This window comes from Bos indicus, chromosome 19 (assembly GCF_029378745.1).
Source record: "Bos indicus isolate NIAB-ARS_2022 breed Sahiwal x Tharparkar chromosome 19, NIAB-ARS_B.indTharparkar_mat_pri_1.0, whole genome shotgun sequence".
Classification (NCBI taxonomy): domain Eukaryota; kingdom Metazoa; phylum Chordata; class Mammalia; order Artiodactyla; family Bovidae; genus Bos; species Bos indicus.
The window spans coordinates 35,373,434-35,390,056 of NC_091778.1; the positions used below are offsets into that span (position 1 = coordinate 35,373,434).

Consider the following 16,623-nt stretch of genomic DNA (forward strand, 5'->3'; position numbering starts at 1 on the left):
ACTTGGGGCCGCCCTGCAGGCCAGCAACAAAACTGGACCCTCCTGCCGGGCCCTCCCCTGGCCTCAGTGAGACACAGAGAGACGTGGAGCTGCGGGGAGACGGACAGGCCCTCAGAGGCCAGCTGCACTGGCCTGGGACTTTCTCTCTCAAGTGACTGGATGCTCAGAAGTCGCCAGTTCATCGGGCACTGTGCTTGGCCCCTTCCACATCACCACCTGCAAGGCGGGAGGCCTTGGGGGAAGGATTCCAGGTTACATCCTGTGAGCCTCATGGCACAGGTTTTTAAACATCTTTTATTTCTGAGAGCTTGATTCAGAAGCAGTGTGCCAATGAAGTTTCTTCCTTTTAAAGAAGACAATATTTGTTCCCCTCCTCCTAGTTTTAACCCAATTTCTTTTTCTTTCCTCCCAACGGCCTTTAGGGGTCTACCACATGGATTTCTTCACCATCCAGTGGCTAGCAGAGCAACGCCACACATCACTGATGCAGACCCCCGAACACCCCCCCAATACACACCAGGCCCACCGCCATCACAGGACGCACAGGCTCAGGGGAGGCCAGCACCTCCTTCCCGGAGGTGCCTGTAACCAGCCAGGCAGGCAGGGAAGTGGGGACCCCTCCCCAGCATGACAGAGCTGCTCACAGAGGCTCAGGCTAGGCACAAGCACATCCACACCAAGGGCCCCAGAGGGAACTCACTCAGCACTGACGTGTCGTGGGTCACCCCAAAGTGACCTGTGAACCCACAGCCTGGACTGGAACAGAGGGAGCTGGTTAGCCCCAAGCAAAGATGTTCCTGAAGAACGGCCTGCTTTCTCTTCTGGGGCCTGCCTTCTCTTCTATAGCCTCCAGAAAGGAGAGGCATAAACCACCCACGACCACCTCATCATAAACCAACCTGACCTCAGTGAGGGAGGAGGTTTCTTCAGAAACCCAGGATGACAGGCCGGACGCCACTCCAGCCCAGAGGGGAAGGTTTCGAAGATCCAGCACCCAGGCACCTGGCCCTGGGAGAATGCCACCCCCTGTACTACATGGTAAAGGGCAACCTGAGCCCCGAAAGTCACAGCTGACTCTGCCCGGGGGGGCGCCGCCCGCTCCACAGTCTCTGAGGCTCGCAGAGCCAGCAGTCTTCTGCTCCACTGTTCAGCCCCAAAGTCTGCCTCCCTGCAGGCCACCCTGCCTACACGCCCCGTCCCAGCACCCGCTACAGCCTCCCTGTCAGGGTCTCCTCCTCCTCCTCCACATCCAACTGCTGAATAAGCCCCTCACTCCGCAGCCTCGCCCCCAGCAGTGCTCTCAGCCACAAGACCCCGTACCCACAGCAAGGAAGCGGGGGACAAACCACAGGAGGCAGCTGAGCTCTTCCCAGCTCAGCCACTGAGGGAGAGCTCTGTGCCAGCCTGCGATGGCCACACAGGCCACAAAGACCCCTGGGCACTAAACAAACAACTTAGAGAAAATACACCAAAACATTAACCGCAGTGACAGTGACAAGGCTAGTGCCAGCTTGGCCCTTCCTACTTTCATGAACTTCCCACATTTTCTTTCATTACCATTAAGACAGGCATCATCAACATTCCCCAGAGACGTAGCACGGAGAAGAACCAGCCTGAAGATGCTCGGTCAGCGTGTATGTTTTATCAGAGCTAGCTTTAGTTTTTGGAAAAACTACGGATAATCAGACGGTGAAGAGGGGAAAAAGTTACCAAGGTTCTTGCTCAAAGTCAAAAGAACCTAATGAAAAAAACCTGAGAAGAGGGAGAGAGAGGGAAGAAATAATAAAGGGTTTGGTTTTGTTGTTTAAAGAAAACATTTGTTTCTCTTTCATCAAATATTAACATCTACCTAACACCTTGCAGTCCGGTTACACGGTGATTTCTTACGCTACTTACTTTACTCTCCTGCCAATAAATAAATTTTTTTTAAATCAAGAAGGAACATATTTTCAGTCATAATTTATTCCTTCTCTCAATTAGAGCAGGGAGAGTGCTCCTTTAACACACAGGCAGGGTCAGATGAGTTGCAAAGACCCGGTTATGAATGCCTTCTTATCCACTGGTCTTCTCTAGAACTGCATTCCATAGCAAATGGCAGCCTGACTGGGCCCCACACACAGGCTCGGGTCCTGGACAGCCCGGGGACGTTGTCACACAGCCGCGCTCCCATCAGGCAGGCCCAAAGCCCTCAGAGCAAACTCTACAGCCACTCATCCCCGGTCTGTCCAGGAGGTGAGGCCTCTGCAGGCTGGCCAAGGAGAGCTCCTGCTGGTTCCACCAGCAAGAAGGCCACCAGGAGCTACATGATCCACCTGCTGCTTCTCTGAGCTCAGGCCACCTTTGCATCGGCTGTCCTCCCCAACTCCATCCTTCCTATGGAGGCCTATGTTTCCTACCTTGTCGCTAAAAAGAAGGGAAATGGCCAACAGCAGTGGCTCACAACCCCCGCCTGTGAGGGGGATCTGTGCTGGGATCTCTGGCAAGCTTCAGGAACTTACTTATGCTCAAGCCCCACCCAGAAAAATTAGAACCAAAGGTGATGGGGGCACAGCATTTGAGAATCACTGGCTCAGAGGAAGCCAGGAGACACGGCGAATGGCAAGTGAATGAAGAAACCCAGGCAACAGGGAAACGGAAGGGGGAGGAAAAAAAAGCAGGGCCAGAAAGCAAGGTTAGAACCCAAGTGCAGACCACACCAGAGGTAGGACAAGAGACTGGCTCTGAGCTGAGCTTCCTGGTGGCCAAAGCAAAGATGACTCACACTGTCTACAGACAAAACAGAACAGAGTCACAGAAGAAGCTTCTCCTTGTCCTGGGGCCTGAGATGAACCCCACCCTCATGTCCTCATAAGGGGACACACAGCATGACATAGATGAAACGTGCTCCCAACACCAGGACCAGACCCCTATGAAGTGGACAAGGGCCGCTCTGCATCCCCATGGCAGCCCTTGACCTACAGTCAGCAGTTGGGCTGCCACTGACTCTTCACTGGAAATAAACTCCTACCAGAAATCAACGCCCACATCTACGCCATGCTCCCGAATAATTTCATGGTCCAGCTGACAGCCATGTATCTAACCAGCCATCCTGAACTCAGCATGCAGTCATGAAGCCACAAGGGAACTGACTCTGACCGTCTCACTGGGGAAAGCAAGGAAAGGCATCCACCCGTGTACTGATGGCTCCAAGAGAATATGAGAGATCATCCCCTCGCCACCATCCACCCCCAGACCCATGGCTGTGGCTGTTCAGGTTGGGAAGGGCAGGGCCTGTCCTTGGTCAGCAGCCTGCTGGGAGGGCCTCATGGCCCCCAGAGGCAGACAGCAGCCATGTGGGCCTGGGTGCCCTGAGGGGGATGCTCTGCACAGTGCGCTTCTGTAGTACGTGTGTCCCACTCAGCAGCGAGCATCTTTAAATGTGTGTGTAAAAACCAATGGAGCCAAGAGTAAGGCACCTTCCTGCTCCCTCACAGGTGACATTTTCTTTTTGATCCACACACCATATCACCACGTTTCAAATTAAGCATTGACAAGTTAAAGCGGCAACTACTCACAGCTGCCAAAGTGGAAACAAACCAAGTGTCCATCAACAGATGAACAAATTGTGGTCTGTCCACATGACGGAATATCATTCAGCCATAAAAGGCATGAAGCACTGACACTCGACCATGGGGGTGACTCTGGAAGACAGGATGCCAACGGGAAGAAACCAGTCACAGAAGGCCGTGGGCCACATGGTTCCATTCATGTCAACTGCCCAGCACAGGCAAATCCATGGATGCCGGGGTGGGGAGGGGAGCAGCGGCTGCTGATGGGTGCAGGTCTCCTCAGGGTGTGATGAGACCAGCTTGGGAACCAGAAAGAGGTGAGACTGTACAACACCATGAATGTGATGAATGCCGCTGAGTACTTACACTTTAAAATGGTTGCTGCTGTCGTTCAGTTCGGAGAAGGCAATGGCACCCCACTCCAGTACTCTTGCCTGGAGAATCCCATGGATGGAGGAGCCTGGTAGGCTGCAGTCCATGGGGTCGCTGAGAGTTGGACGACTGAGCTACTTCACCTTCACTTTTCACTTTCATGCATTGAAGAAGGAAATGGCAACCCACTCCAGTGTTCTTGCCTGGAGAATCCCAGGGATGGGGGAGCCTAGTAGGCTGCTGTCTATGGGGTCACACAGAGTTGGACACGACTGAAGTGACTTAGCAGCAGCAGCAGTTGTTCAGTTGTGTCCAGCTCTTTGTGATTCCATGGACTGCAGCATGCCAGGCTTCCCTGTCCTTCACTATCTCCCAGAGTTTGCTCAAACTCAGGTCCATGGTAAATTTTATGTCATTTTATAAAAAAAATAATAATAATTAAGATAGCTGAACTCTCATTGTTTTGCCTTAATAGAAGTGCTAATAAAATTTAACCCACATCAAGATTTTGTATAAAGATGACTGTTATGCTACCACTGAAAAAACCCAGCTTTGAACCCAGAGAGTATGAACTTCAGAATTAGGACCGCTGGTGGTCAGTCCTTATTTAAAAATAAGTTCCCAAAGAGTCCACATCTGTGAGCAATACACATTGAAGCACTTATCAACAAAGTCAAGTCTCAGATTTGGTTTGAAATAATCTGGCAGGGGAGGGAGAAGAGCCTAGATTAAAACAGTCAAGCTGAACTATTCTATTTTTATAAGCTGGAAACCCTCCATAATGATAAGTCTTACTCTGTTTTCAAGCAAGTTTCCAAAGATCTCTGACCTGCTGGATAGTATTCTGTGTAGATAAAAGAACTAGATGCCTCTAAGCTGTCAAATTCCAGGGGCTCAACCAGGTGTCCTCCACCTGAGCCCCAGAGCACAGGGTCACCTGGAGGCAGACCTGGCCACAAGCAGCCATACAAAGGGCTCCTCGAAAATAACCAGAGTCCCAGGCCAGGCCACCGGGCAGCAGCGCACAGAGGTGTCTGGCCTGGTCTCTCACGCTGCTAATGCTAACTAAGGGCCCTCCAAAATGCCTGTCCCAAATTCAGCCATCAGCTGGAGTCCCGGCAATGTCTGCAAATATGGGGATCAGTCACCCAAGTGCCTCTTCCAGAGCCCCAGCACACCAGACGGAGCTCACCTCTGGGCTAGGGTCCAGGAACAGGACGCTGCCAGAGCCTCCCTCCCGAGAGGCAGGAGGAGCTGATGCTGCAACTAACTGCCAGCTCACCTGTCCCTGCTCCCTCTTCCAGAACTAGGTGTGCAGGGGAGGCAAGGCAGGTATCTCCCTCCACCCACCCCTGTCGCATTCCCAGAGTCTAGGGGAGCATGTAGCACACAGCAGGTGTTCAACAAAACACTGCTGTGTGGTCCTGACTCAATGGGCACTGCTCTAACGGTGTACTAGAAAGACTTGCTTCTCACAGACGCCAATGCAAGATGTAAGATGGAAGGTACCAGGATGGAAAGAAGGGACAGGAGACAAGGAGTTATGGTAAAAAAAAAAAAAAAAAAAAAGCACCACCACCAAGAAGAGCACCAGAAAGGCTCTGGAGCATGGAGCCTGGGTCAGCAGGGAGGCATGGAGAGGACAGAGATCTGGAGGTGGGGGAGGGGGGTCTCATAGGGACACAGAAGACGGAGGCAGGAAGCTCCACCATCCTGAGCAGGCACCTGCCACCACAGGACTCCGTGGAAGGCTGTGAGTCCCCAGAGCAGGGCCCAGGCCACAAAGGGAGGTGAGTGGACACCACGGGAGGGGTGGGGGCTGTGAGGAGCTGGAGCACGCAACCTCACCCAGAGATGGCGCCGACCCTGGCACTGACCCAGGGTTGCCAGGCAACGGGGCAGGCCCCGGCTGCCAAGTGTTCTGATTTGTCAATGAAGCCGCAAGTCTGGATTGCTATGTAAGATCTCCTGATTTTCATGTTGGCATCTGGGGTAGACCGAATAATGGCCTCCCAAAGATGCCCTCATCCTAATCCTGGATGGATGGCAAAGGGGAATTACAGCAGCAGATGCGATTAAGGTCTCTAATCAGATGACCTTAAAATAGGGAAGAGGACCCTGGATTATCCAGGGGGCTCCATGTAACCACAAAGGACCTTAAAGTACTAGTGGGGGCAGGCAAGCCGTATCAGAGGGCACAGTGGGAGAGGGACGGGACTATAGCTGCTGGCTCTGAAGAGGAGGGACCTCGAGGCAAGGCGCTGGAGAAGGCAGGGGACAGAGCTCCTCAGAGCCTCCAGAAGAGCCAGCCCTGCCTACACCCAAAGAGCCACATGGACTAGACTTGCAGAACCCTGTTGCTTTAAGCCATGCGTGGGTGGTAATTTGTTACAGCAGCCATAGGAAACCAATACAGCAACCAAGTTCAATCTTGAAAACGAGGCACCAACAACCCAAACGAAAAGTACCGGCGGGCTGGATGGGACCCACGGACCACTTCTGCCTGGTGCACGTGGGGGGTGCCCAGGTCCAAGTCTGGCACACGGCAGCTGCTCACACATGCCCTGAGCTAAGGGCTCGACCCCTCGCCCCAACAATGTCGTCACACAGGGCTCCATGGGTTCTAGAGAACATAGCCGCTTGGCTGTCAGGAGTCCTCTCCCCAGGGACCTGCTCACTAGGCAGGAGCACTGCCCCGCCCCGCCTGGACCCAAGGAACCAGCTTCGCAGAGAGGAGGGGCAGCCGAGAGCCCCCTCCAGCCCCACCTTCTGCGACAAAAGAAAGGAGTGTGGGCATTCCAGGTTCCCAGGGAAGCCTCCAGCACCCGCTCCCAGTCACCCCAGGGTATGCCCACACACCACAGCAGTGACATCACTTCAGTCTGTCTCAAACAGCAGAGGACCTCTTCTCACAGGAGCTCTTTCCAGCTCCCCACGCTCAGAGGGACCAGAGCTGCTCAGATCAGAGGTCAGGGGGAGCACCGGGTGCCCCCTGCCACCAAAGCCATATGAGAACCAGGGTGGACTCCAGGCTGATGGGGGCCTCCGCGCACGCCCCGGCCTGCCTCCTCCACACCCTCCCGGCTCAGGGAGCCTGACATCTCACCCACGGCTCCTCGTGGCCTGTTCCTGCTGCTTGGGGTCCTCTGCCCCTCAGAACTCCCACTTTTCCTTCAAGATTCTGCTTACGTACCATCTCCTCTCTGACACCCAAGTTCGTTCTCAGCATCTGCCCACACTTTCTAACGTCTCTCTCTCGGAGTTGACACTACCTGTCCCACGTCAGGAGCCGCTCTCCGCAGATCATCAGCTGCTTAAAGGCAGGAATTTACATCCTTTGTTTTTAAACTAGAATATTTACAACACTGATTCACAACACAGTGTTAATTTCAGATACACAGCACAGTGACTCAATAGTGTGTGTGTATACTTTTGAAGATTATTCTCCCTTATAGGTTACTACAAAATACTGAGTATTGTTCCCTGTTCTATACAGTAGGTCCTTGTTGGCTATCTATTTTATGTATGTGTGTGTGTGTGTACATATATATATATATATATATTTGTGTGTGTGTGCATGATCAGTTGTGTCTAATTCTTTGCAACCCCACGGACTGTACTGTAGCCTGCCAGGTTCCTCTGTCCATAGAATTTTCCAAGCGAGAATACTGGAGCAGGTTGCCATTTCCTACTCCAGGGGATCTTCCGGACCCAAGGATTAAACCCACGTCTCTTGCATCTCCTGCATTGATGGCATATTCTTTACCACTGTGCCACCTGGGAAGCCCTATTTTATATATAGTGGTGTGTATATATTAATCACAACCTCCTAATCTTTCCCTCCTAGGAACTTACATCTTATCATGTATGTATTCCTAACCTACAGTGTATAACACGTGTGTTCAGTAAACATTAAAAACTGAATAAACTGGACTGAAAACTACTTTTTTCTGGAAATACCATAAATGATGATATTGTGGTATGTGTTAAATACACCAGGTAAAACCTTATTTCTGACCTTTAATCAATAAAGTGCATCTACCTAAATAAGGAGTTCTAAATTACAGCTGCTGCTGCTGCTGCTAAGTCGCTTCAGTCGGGTCCAACTTTGTGCGACCCCACAGATGGCAGCCCACTGGCTCCCCCATCCCTGGGATTCTCCAGGCTACTCTAATTACTTTTCAGAAGTGTAGTTCTACATTTTACAAGCAGTGTCTGCTGTGGTCATCACAGTTAGGGATGCAGGAAGGAACCTGGCTTCCAGGCTGGCCCGGCGGTGTCAGTTGCACTGACGTGGCTGAGAGCCAGGCTGAAGGAGGTCACCAAACAGCTGGGCCAGAGTCTCTTCTGCTGCACTAGAGTCTCTTCTCCTGCTCTCACCTTGCTGACTCCGCTAACCCAGCCCGCTTTCCCCGGGGTGACTGAAAGGCAAACCTCTGCAGCCAGGTGGTCACCCAACCGTCCTCCTCTGGCACAACTCCCCTAACCTGCCCCCTCCCCTCTCTCCCTCCCAAACCATCCACAGCAGCTGACAGGAGCTCAGGGTCCCAGCACCCCACACCTCGTGACTGCAAAGGCTTCCGGCTCCCTCTGGCTCCAGCCTCGCAGCCCACACACACAATCAGAGTGCTCTAAAGCACTTCTGAAAACATGACTGGCTCCCTCACCACGGTCTGGGGTGCAGCCCCATTACAGGCATTCTGAAAAGCTTTCAGGCCACGTGACCTGCAGGTGCAGCCAACAATACGAACTGCAGGCTCCAAGGGCATTGACAGCCACCTTCCTAGGCAGCAAGAAGGCCCCAAGGAGCCCCCTCCACAGAGCAGGACTCCGGCCTCTTCATCCTGACACACACCCTGGGGCTGGCTCTGGAACTAGGACCCATCCAGTCCAGTGAAGGCAGCCTGGCCAGGCCCTCACCCACAGGAACTAAGCCACACTGCAGGCCCTGCCAGAGGGCGCCCCCAACACTGGAACCCCAAGGCCGCAGCCCCACTGGAGCCAGTGGCCACCCAGTGCTCCCTGCTCTCAGGAGGCATCTGCCCAGCAGGGCTGCTTCCATAGCCTCCTCCACACACACGCCACACCCCCGCCAGGCACCTGCCCCCCTTCTGCCTTCTGGCTCCCTGTCCAGCCACGTCCAGCTGTGATCCTGTCCTCTCCCTGACTCTTCCAGACTTTTCTCCACTCTTCATTTCCTGACCAAGAATCAAAATCACAACTCAACAAACCAGCTTCTGCCTCACTAACAGTTTTCTTTAGTGGTGGCGGAGCCATGGCTTCTCACAAACACCCAGCTCTGACCTCAGAGACCCTGTGCGGCACTCCGGCAGGCTGCCCTCAGATATTGGCCCTATGGTCATGGAACCGCCCTGACTTGACACCCATATTTCTGCCTCAACCGACTGCCTCTCAGAAAGTGGCCTAAAAGCTATTTCTCTGATCATTAATTTCCCAGTATACCCCATGGCAGCTCTGGGTATCAAACAGGCACTCAGGGAGGACATACTTTCAAGTAAAAATGTGAACTTTTCAGCCCATCATCATTCCTTGATTGCCACAACCTTGGGGTAGGCAGACATAGAGAAGGGGACAGACTCTAGCTAGCAACCTTTAGCTCTCAGGATGTATTCACCCCAGAGTCTTAGAGAGTTTACAAAACAACCAACTGGAGTCCAAACCTCCAGGGCCTCCCAAGAGCACAGGGCAGGTACTGACACATAGCTGTTTATCACCCCTTGGCTTGGGAGCTTCGGGCAGTTTTCAAACCTTGGGAAAGTGATCACACCCCAGCCTCCTCACCCATGGGAAGTAGGACCAGAAAAATGACCCATGTGCTAGAAGGCATATGTGAACTGCCTACTGAGGAAGGTGAAGCATCATATTTTTATTTATATGCAACATTTTAAAACTACCAAGTTTTTCGGTATGCATTACCAGACCATTTTTTAGTCCTAAACTCCCATGTGCTATGTTTACAGAACAAATGTGCAGTTTCAGGATCACAGAGTCAAAAAAAAAAAAAGCCCCTTCTCTCCAAGGGCAATTTGGGCGATTACTTTAGCACAGCTTTATGAGCACAAAACCAATTACCAGCCACACAGACTTCCTCCCACCGCTCCAGCCAGGCTCCCCCCAGGTTCCTGCTCTACACACCCAGGCAGCTCTGGGTCTCAGAATTGACTTCTGCACCTCTTGGCAGTGAGGGGAGGATTCAGGTCCTGCCAGCAGCGGGTGGGTGCCCATGAGCATGCCCAACCCCTCCAAGCCCCAGCTCTGCTCCCCTGTGAAGCGCCTGCCCCCGGGCTGCTGTGAGGCACGCTGAGGCAGTGGGCACACCTGCGACGGCTGCAGGGCAAGGCCACTGAGACACTGTGGTTTTCAATCTGACACGGTGGCAGCAGTGTTCAGCTGGGCAATGACTGGCTGTGTGGCCTGAGGTCAGCTGCTGAGCCCCTCTGAGACTTAGTTTCTGCACAGGCGAAAGGAGAAGTAGTGACGGGTCTTGGAGGATCCCTGCGCCCTGTGGAGGGACTCCTGAAGGAGTCACACGGGGCCAGGCACAAAGGAGACACTCAAAGATCGGCAGGGCTCACACACACCCACGTGTCTGGTTTTGACGGACAAGCTGATCATTACTACTGGAGACAAAAAAATTTTCCTTCCCAACTGTAAACACCAAAGACTATGAAATCACTCTGAACTGCTGGAGGGAGGAGCAACTTCCATTAACACCAGAGGCCACCCCCAACAGCCCGGTGGGAGTTTGCTCCTGTCCAATGCCACGCCCCCTGCCCTTTCTCAGCTGCATTTCTCAAGAGCCTTGACAGCGAACATCTTGCTTGACGTGTGGGAATGAAGAACCAGCTTTTCAAACAGGATTCTGGACTTAAACTGCCTCTTCGAACAGCACTGACGTTTACGTTCCCTTCGTTTACGGACAACATCCTGACTAACCCACAGAGTCATCGTGCTGTGACCACAGGTCAAATTATAATCACGTAAGAACAAATGAAAACATCACTTTGAGAAACCAAATTCCCTTCCCAAGCGTCAGGCCACCATCTCACTCAGAGCACTTGGGAGGCAGCAAGGACCTGCTGCTGGTGACTCTCCGGCACAGCCAGCCAGGGCAGACTCCTCACTGGCCTTCCCGTCTGTCCTGTGGGCCTGCATTTCCAATCTGGCCCCAGAACAAGCAGCATCAGAGAACACCTAGTAACTGGCTGAAAAAGCCCATTTTCAGGCCTCACTCCAAATCTACTGGGTCAGAAACTCTGGGGGCAGGACCCGCCCCGCCCTCTGAGCGATGCTAATATGCACCAGTGGCTGAGGAAGACCACTCTTCTATCTGCAGTGGTTATTACTGGCCTCTTCAGAGACAAGGAAAGCAAAGCTCAGTGATTAAAGTGCCCAAATCCATCCAGCCAGGAGGCCAATCTGTACCCACACCTGATTCCAAAGCTGTCGCATGGCCTCTGTAGCCAAACTGCCTGTGCCATTTGGTGTCCTCAGCTACGGAGCCCTGTTCTGTGAAGCTTACTCTTCCTTAAGAAGGGGGAGTGACAGGAAGGATGAAGCCTGCACTCAGAAGTGATGAATTATAGATGCTTTTAAACCCATATCATGCTTGAGCCTGAATGGGCAGTCACCACTCAAGCCGAGCCTGATTCTCCTGACCCCATTCACGATCCATGTGCCAGGAAGCGGACGGGGTCCGTTCCCTGACAGCCTCTGTGCACAGTTCCAACCACCACTTCAACCAGGTAAGGGACACGGCTGCCTGCTCTGTCTCCAGAGGGCTGGCACGCTCCACCCAGATCAGGGCCCACAGGAAGGCACAACGCAGCCCCAGCACCTGGGTGCGCCGCGCTGAGTCACCAGAAGGAATCCCATGCACGCAGGGGATTGTCACAGTGCTGAGGATCTGCTCAAAAGAGCCAGGCCATTCTCTAAATCCGAAGCCAAAATTCAGCCTCTATCAGTTCAAACAGTCCATTCAAACCTCAATTTCTTCACAGACACTAAAGTCAGAAAAAGACACACATCTCCTTGCTCACAATTCCCAGCCCTCTAAATAAATGTGGTGGTTTTCAGGTTACAAGTGTGTCCTATAACAGAAATGAGCACTCATCATGTGGGGTGTTCTGCAGGGGCTGGTGGAGTAGGAAGCACCCAGCTTTAGGAACCACACAGGCCTGGGTTTGACTCCTGGCTGGGTTAGCTCCTCAAAGGTTACTTAATCTCTCTGGGCCTGTTTTTCTACTCGCGATAGGGTGGCAACCCCTGTGTTGTATGTGGATGTGAAGACAGAGGGGAATTATGTTCAACAAGAGTCTGCTGGAACAACTTTGCATTTCAAGCCATCAAGAATCTAGAAGGTAGGTGCGGTCAAACAAGCCAGTGGATAGAGGCTACTCAACACACCCTCTCAGCTGCATGGACACTTACTTCACTGTGTTTGCTTTTCAAGCGTCTATTTTTAGACACCTTGAACAAACTTAATTAAGACCAAAGAAAATTCCATTAAGGAACTTATCAGAAAGCTTGTCAATTTTCAAAAACTCAACAGATGGAGACAAACAGACATTTCACAATGCATCTGGCAAAGCCAAACGTACTCTCCCACCTCAGCAATCCTGATAATCAGGTCACCCCGTGGTATTCAGTCCTCCACCAACTCACAGCTGGGTTTAGAACAAGTCTCTTCACCCCAGGACTCAGTTTCTCAGATGATATTAAGGCATCAGAACATCTGGGGAGTCAACACACCTGTCTAAATTCAGCCCCATCACCTACCGGCTGCATGACCTTGAGCACAAGACTTACGCTCTTGGGCCTCAGTTTCCTCACCTGTAGAAGGGGGATAACACCCACTTGACTGGCACAGGACTACTGGACCAACAGCAGCAGTTCTGGCAAGAGCAAGACAGAACCATGGATCCTGCAGTGGGGATGGGTAAGCTTGTTCCCTGCTGCCCACCGCCCAGGACTCCTTATTCACATTTCATGCTACACTGAACGAAAATCTTTGTTCTTTTTTTAAATATATTATTTGGCTGCATCGGGTCTCAGTTGTGGCTCATGGGCTAAGTTGCTCTGCAGCACGTGGGACCTTAGTTCACCGACCAGGGATCAACCCCACATCCTCTGCCTTGCAAAGCGGGTTCTCAACCACAACAGCACCAGGGAAATCCCGGAAGGCCTGTTTAAGTAGAACGCTTGAACTGAGAGCCCAGCAAACAAAAGCAGGGTAGGACTAGATAATTCCTCACATCCTCCCCAACCTCAATCTCCCAAATCCAAGCCCTTTGATTTCTCCAAGGCTCAGAGTCAATAGATCCTCAGCCATGAAACAACAGATTCTCAATCTCCCAAATCCAAGCCCTTTGATTTCTCCAAGGCTCAGGGTCAACAGATCCTCAGCCATGAAACAACAGCCACAGTTCTCCACACCCACCAATTCACCAGGAAGGTTCTGGGGAAGGGGGAGAACAGCTGCCAGAGAGCTTTGAAAACTTAAAAGGCGCTTCCCTAGAAAGTGAAAACAGCAGCCCTGTGCGTAAAAATCCTTCAGCACTTCAGGCCACAAAGAAGTAAATGCTGCTACTCTTCCTAATAAAACTGAAACAATTATTATTATTATTATAAATGCCCACTCCTTAGGTTCGGGAAAAGTCAAGCCATTGAAATAAATCAGAGACTTCCCTAGTGGTCCAGTTGCTAAGACTCCACACTCCCAATGCAGGGGGCCTGGGTTCGATCCCTGGTCAGGGAACTAGATCCCGCATGCCATAACTAACACCTGGTGTAGCCAAATAAATATTAAAAAAAAATAAAATAAATCAGCGACACAAGCAATTCTCAACTACTTTTGCAGGGCTCTTATCAGAATCCAAACACTCAGGAAACCCATGTCTTGTCATGGAAGACAGTTACACAGAGAGTCACCTGCATTTCTAGAGAGGATTTCCATAGAGGATGGGGCAGTTTTCAAGACTGTACACACCATGCTAGCTTTCATCACGCGAGTCTTACATTTCTTCACACCCCAGGCACATGCTTGGAGTCACACACCCTGCTGGAAGAGAGGTCTCCCCAGAGCACCCCATCCACCAGGCACAGGGAGGCAAGAAGCCTGTGTAAACCGAGATCAGTACACCCCACAGCACAACCCAAACACGCTCCTGGCCGGGGGGCTGGTGGGATGCAGTCCTGGATCGTGCCTCACTCTAATCAGCACTTTACCAAACTCTTCAACAGCCAGTAACTCCTCCAGGACAGTGGAGGACAGCCTGGCCTGCTGTAGTCCATGGGGTCGAAAAACGTAGGACACGACTTAGCAACTGAACAACAACTCATCCAGTGGGCTTCCCTGGTGGCTCAGTGTTAAAGAATCTGCCTGCCAGTGCAGGAGACCCAGGTTCAATACCTGGGTCGGGAAAATCCCCTGGAGAAGGAAATGGCAACCCACTCCAGTATTCTTGCCTGGAAAACTCCATGGACAGAGGAGCAAAGGGGTCCATGGGGTCACAAAGGGCTGGAAACAAGTGAGCAACTGAGCATGCATGCAACTCATCCAGTGCTTCCAAAAGAAGAACTCAGCAAGACTGGTAAGGATGACTGACGCAATATTAAAACTAAAGAAGCAAAAGAGCTTTCAAAATGTAAAAATACAGTACAGATTTTTTTTTAATTCAGATAAATAAGAAATGAGATCTTGGCAGACTCTGACACAATCACCTGTCCAGCAAACACAATTGCTGGAATGAGCACCACTCAGGAACAACCTGTAGGCCCTTTGGATGTTAATGTAAATACAGATGAAAACTTAATTATCAGTGCAAATTCAATCCCTGCTGAGCAGGATTCAGCATACGATCTGTTAGCACCTAACATCCGTAGATAGAGCTACAAGATGCACAAGTTTTCTGCCAAATCTTCATTATCTTACATAATTGGAAGAGGACAAAGACAATTAAAAATTAAAATTCACCTTTTTCAATCATTTTAAGCTCCTCCTGGAGGTGGAAAGGAACAACTACTTCTCACCTTTTTCTGTTCAAGTTCTTAGTGAATGTTAAAAAGAGAAGAGGGATAACCCTGAACATCTCTCTAAAAAAAAAATTCTAAAATATCCCAGAGAGCCCAAGCTTCTAGTTCCGGCACCGACGCTGCATCACCGCATGACCCAGTGCCTCTCCCTGGGCCTCAGTTTCCCCATCTGAACCCTCAAGGTGGATAAACCCATCCTCTTTCCAGCACAGGCTCCGACGCGTCCCCAGGGCAGCTAAAGGGCGAAGGGCCCCAGACGGAGCCCATGGGCGGCGAAATGGGTTTCCACAGGCCCCTGCCGGGATTTCTGGGGACAGCGAGCTGTCCTCCCCTCTCCCCGCGGCAAAGCCACCGGGCCAACTCCAGGTTGCAAACAAAAACCTGTTGGCACGGACTCCTCTCGGAAGGGCTGGCCTCTCCCAAGGCGCTAGGCTCCCGGGAGCCGCCCCACGGGGAGAGAGACGAAGGGTCCTCTGGAAGAGGCGGCTCCACGCACCCCTTCACCCACCTCGACCAGCCCGGCAGGACCGCGGGGCGGGGTCTCTCCATCCCACGCGGAACAAAAGGCAGCTGGAGCCTGGCTCCGCCGCCCCCGTCCCCGCTGTGCCGTGAGGTAGGAAGGGCGAGCCGGGTCCCTGCGGAGGGGAGGGGGCCCGCGGCAGCCCAAAGGGGGGCGGCCGGCACCTGGACGAGGGCGGGGGCGCCCCGCCCGGGGAGGAGGGGCAGGGTGGGTCCAGCGGAAAGGTGGACGGCGAGGCCTGGACGGGCTCCCGGAGCTGCGGAGGGCGCGGGAAGCCCGGGGCTCCGAGGATACCAAAGGAAGAGCTCCCTGAGGGAAAGGCGGTGGGGCGCGGTGGGGGGGGGGGGGTCCCTGCAGAGGAATGAGGACCCAGACGGGGAGGGGCCGTGCTCCAGCCCGTGGGGCGGGGCCTGTTGGGTAAGAGGGGATCCGGCCTGAGGTACAGACCCGACTGAGACTGAGGGGTGTATACTCCGGGAGGTGGTGGGGGAGCTGCGCTCTTGGGGCGCTCTGGGGAGGGGCAGGGTCCGCGCCCTCGGTCCGCTCCGGCCCCCGAGCCCCGAGGCCCCGGCTCACCTGCGCTCCTCCGGGCCGACCCGGGTGCGCGGCTGCGGCCTCCAGTAGAGCTGAGGAGGCGGGAGCGACTGGAGCCCGAAGAGTCACAGCCGCTTCCAGCTCGGTTTGACACCCACACACCAGCCAACATGGCGGCCGGGAGGGGGCGCGCCGGCTGCGTGCGCGCGCCCGCCGGCCCCTCCCCTCTGCCCGGCCCAGGTCCCGAAAGGCCCCGCCCCCTGCCGTCTGGCCCCGCCCCGTGCCCCGAGGGCCCGCCCTTCCGCACGGCCCAAGTCCCGCACGGCCCCGCCCCCTACCTTCTGGCCCCGCCCCGCGCCCGCGGGCCAGGGTCCCAGCCAACCCAGGCTTCACTTTCTCTGACCCCGCGACCTCCCTCGGATACCCACGACCCCACGCAGACTACCCAGCCTTCCCACCACACCCCACAGCCCACGCCCCAATACTCTAAACAACACCCAAAACCTACGCACGCGTGCCAACGACCCCACACCACTGCACAAACCGTGGCAAATTCACCCCGAACCCACGCACACGGCAACCTTCACTGCTGCT

At 53.3% G+C, this 16,623-nt stretch overlaps 1 protein-coding gene across 9 annotated transcripts in view; it reads right to left on the reverse strand.

Annotated features, from left to right (window-relative positions):
- Window positions 1-16,227, reverse strand: part of EPN2 (epsin 2) — a 52,688-nt gene extending 36,461 nt beyond the window's left edge. For 7 of the 9 annotated variants that reach the window (XM_019981486.2, XM_070773163.1, XM_019981481.2 and 4 more), the window contains exon 1: window positions 16,072-16,227. The gene's annotated coding sequence lies outside the window, so the exon portion shown is untranslated. Of the gene's footprint in view, window positions 1-15,483; window positions 15,612-16,071 lie in introns of those variants that run through there. The other 2 variants (XM_070773156.1, XM_070773158.1) reach the window with 2 other exon arrangements.
- Between the last annotated feature and the right edge of the window lie 396 nt (window positions 16,228-16,623).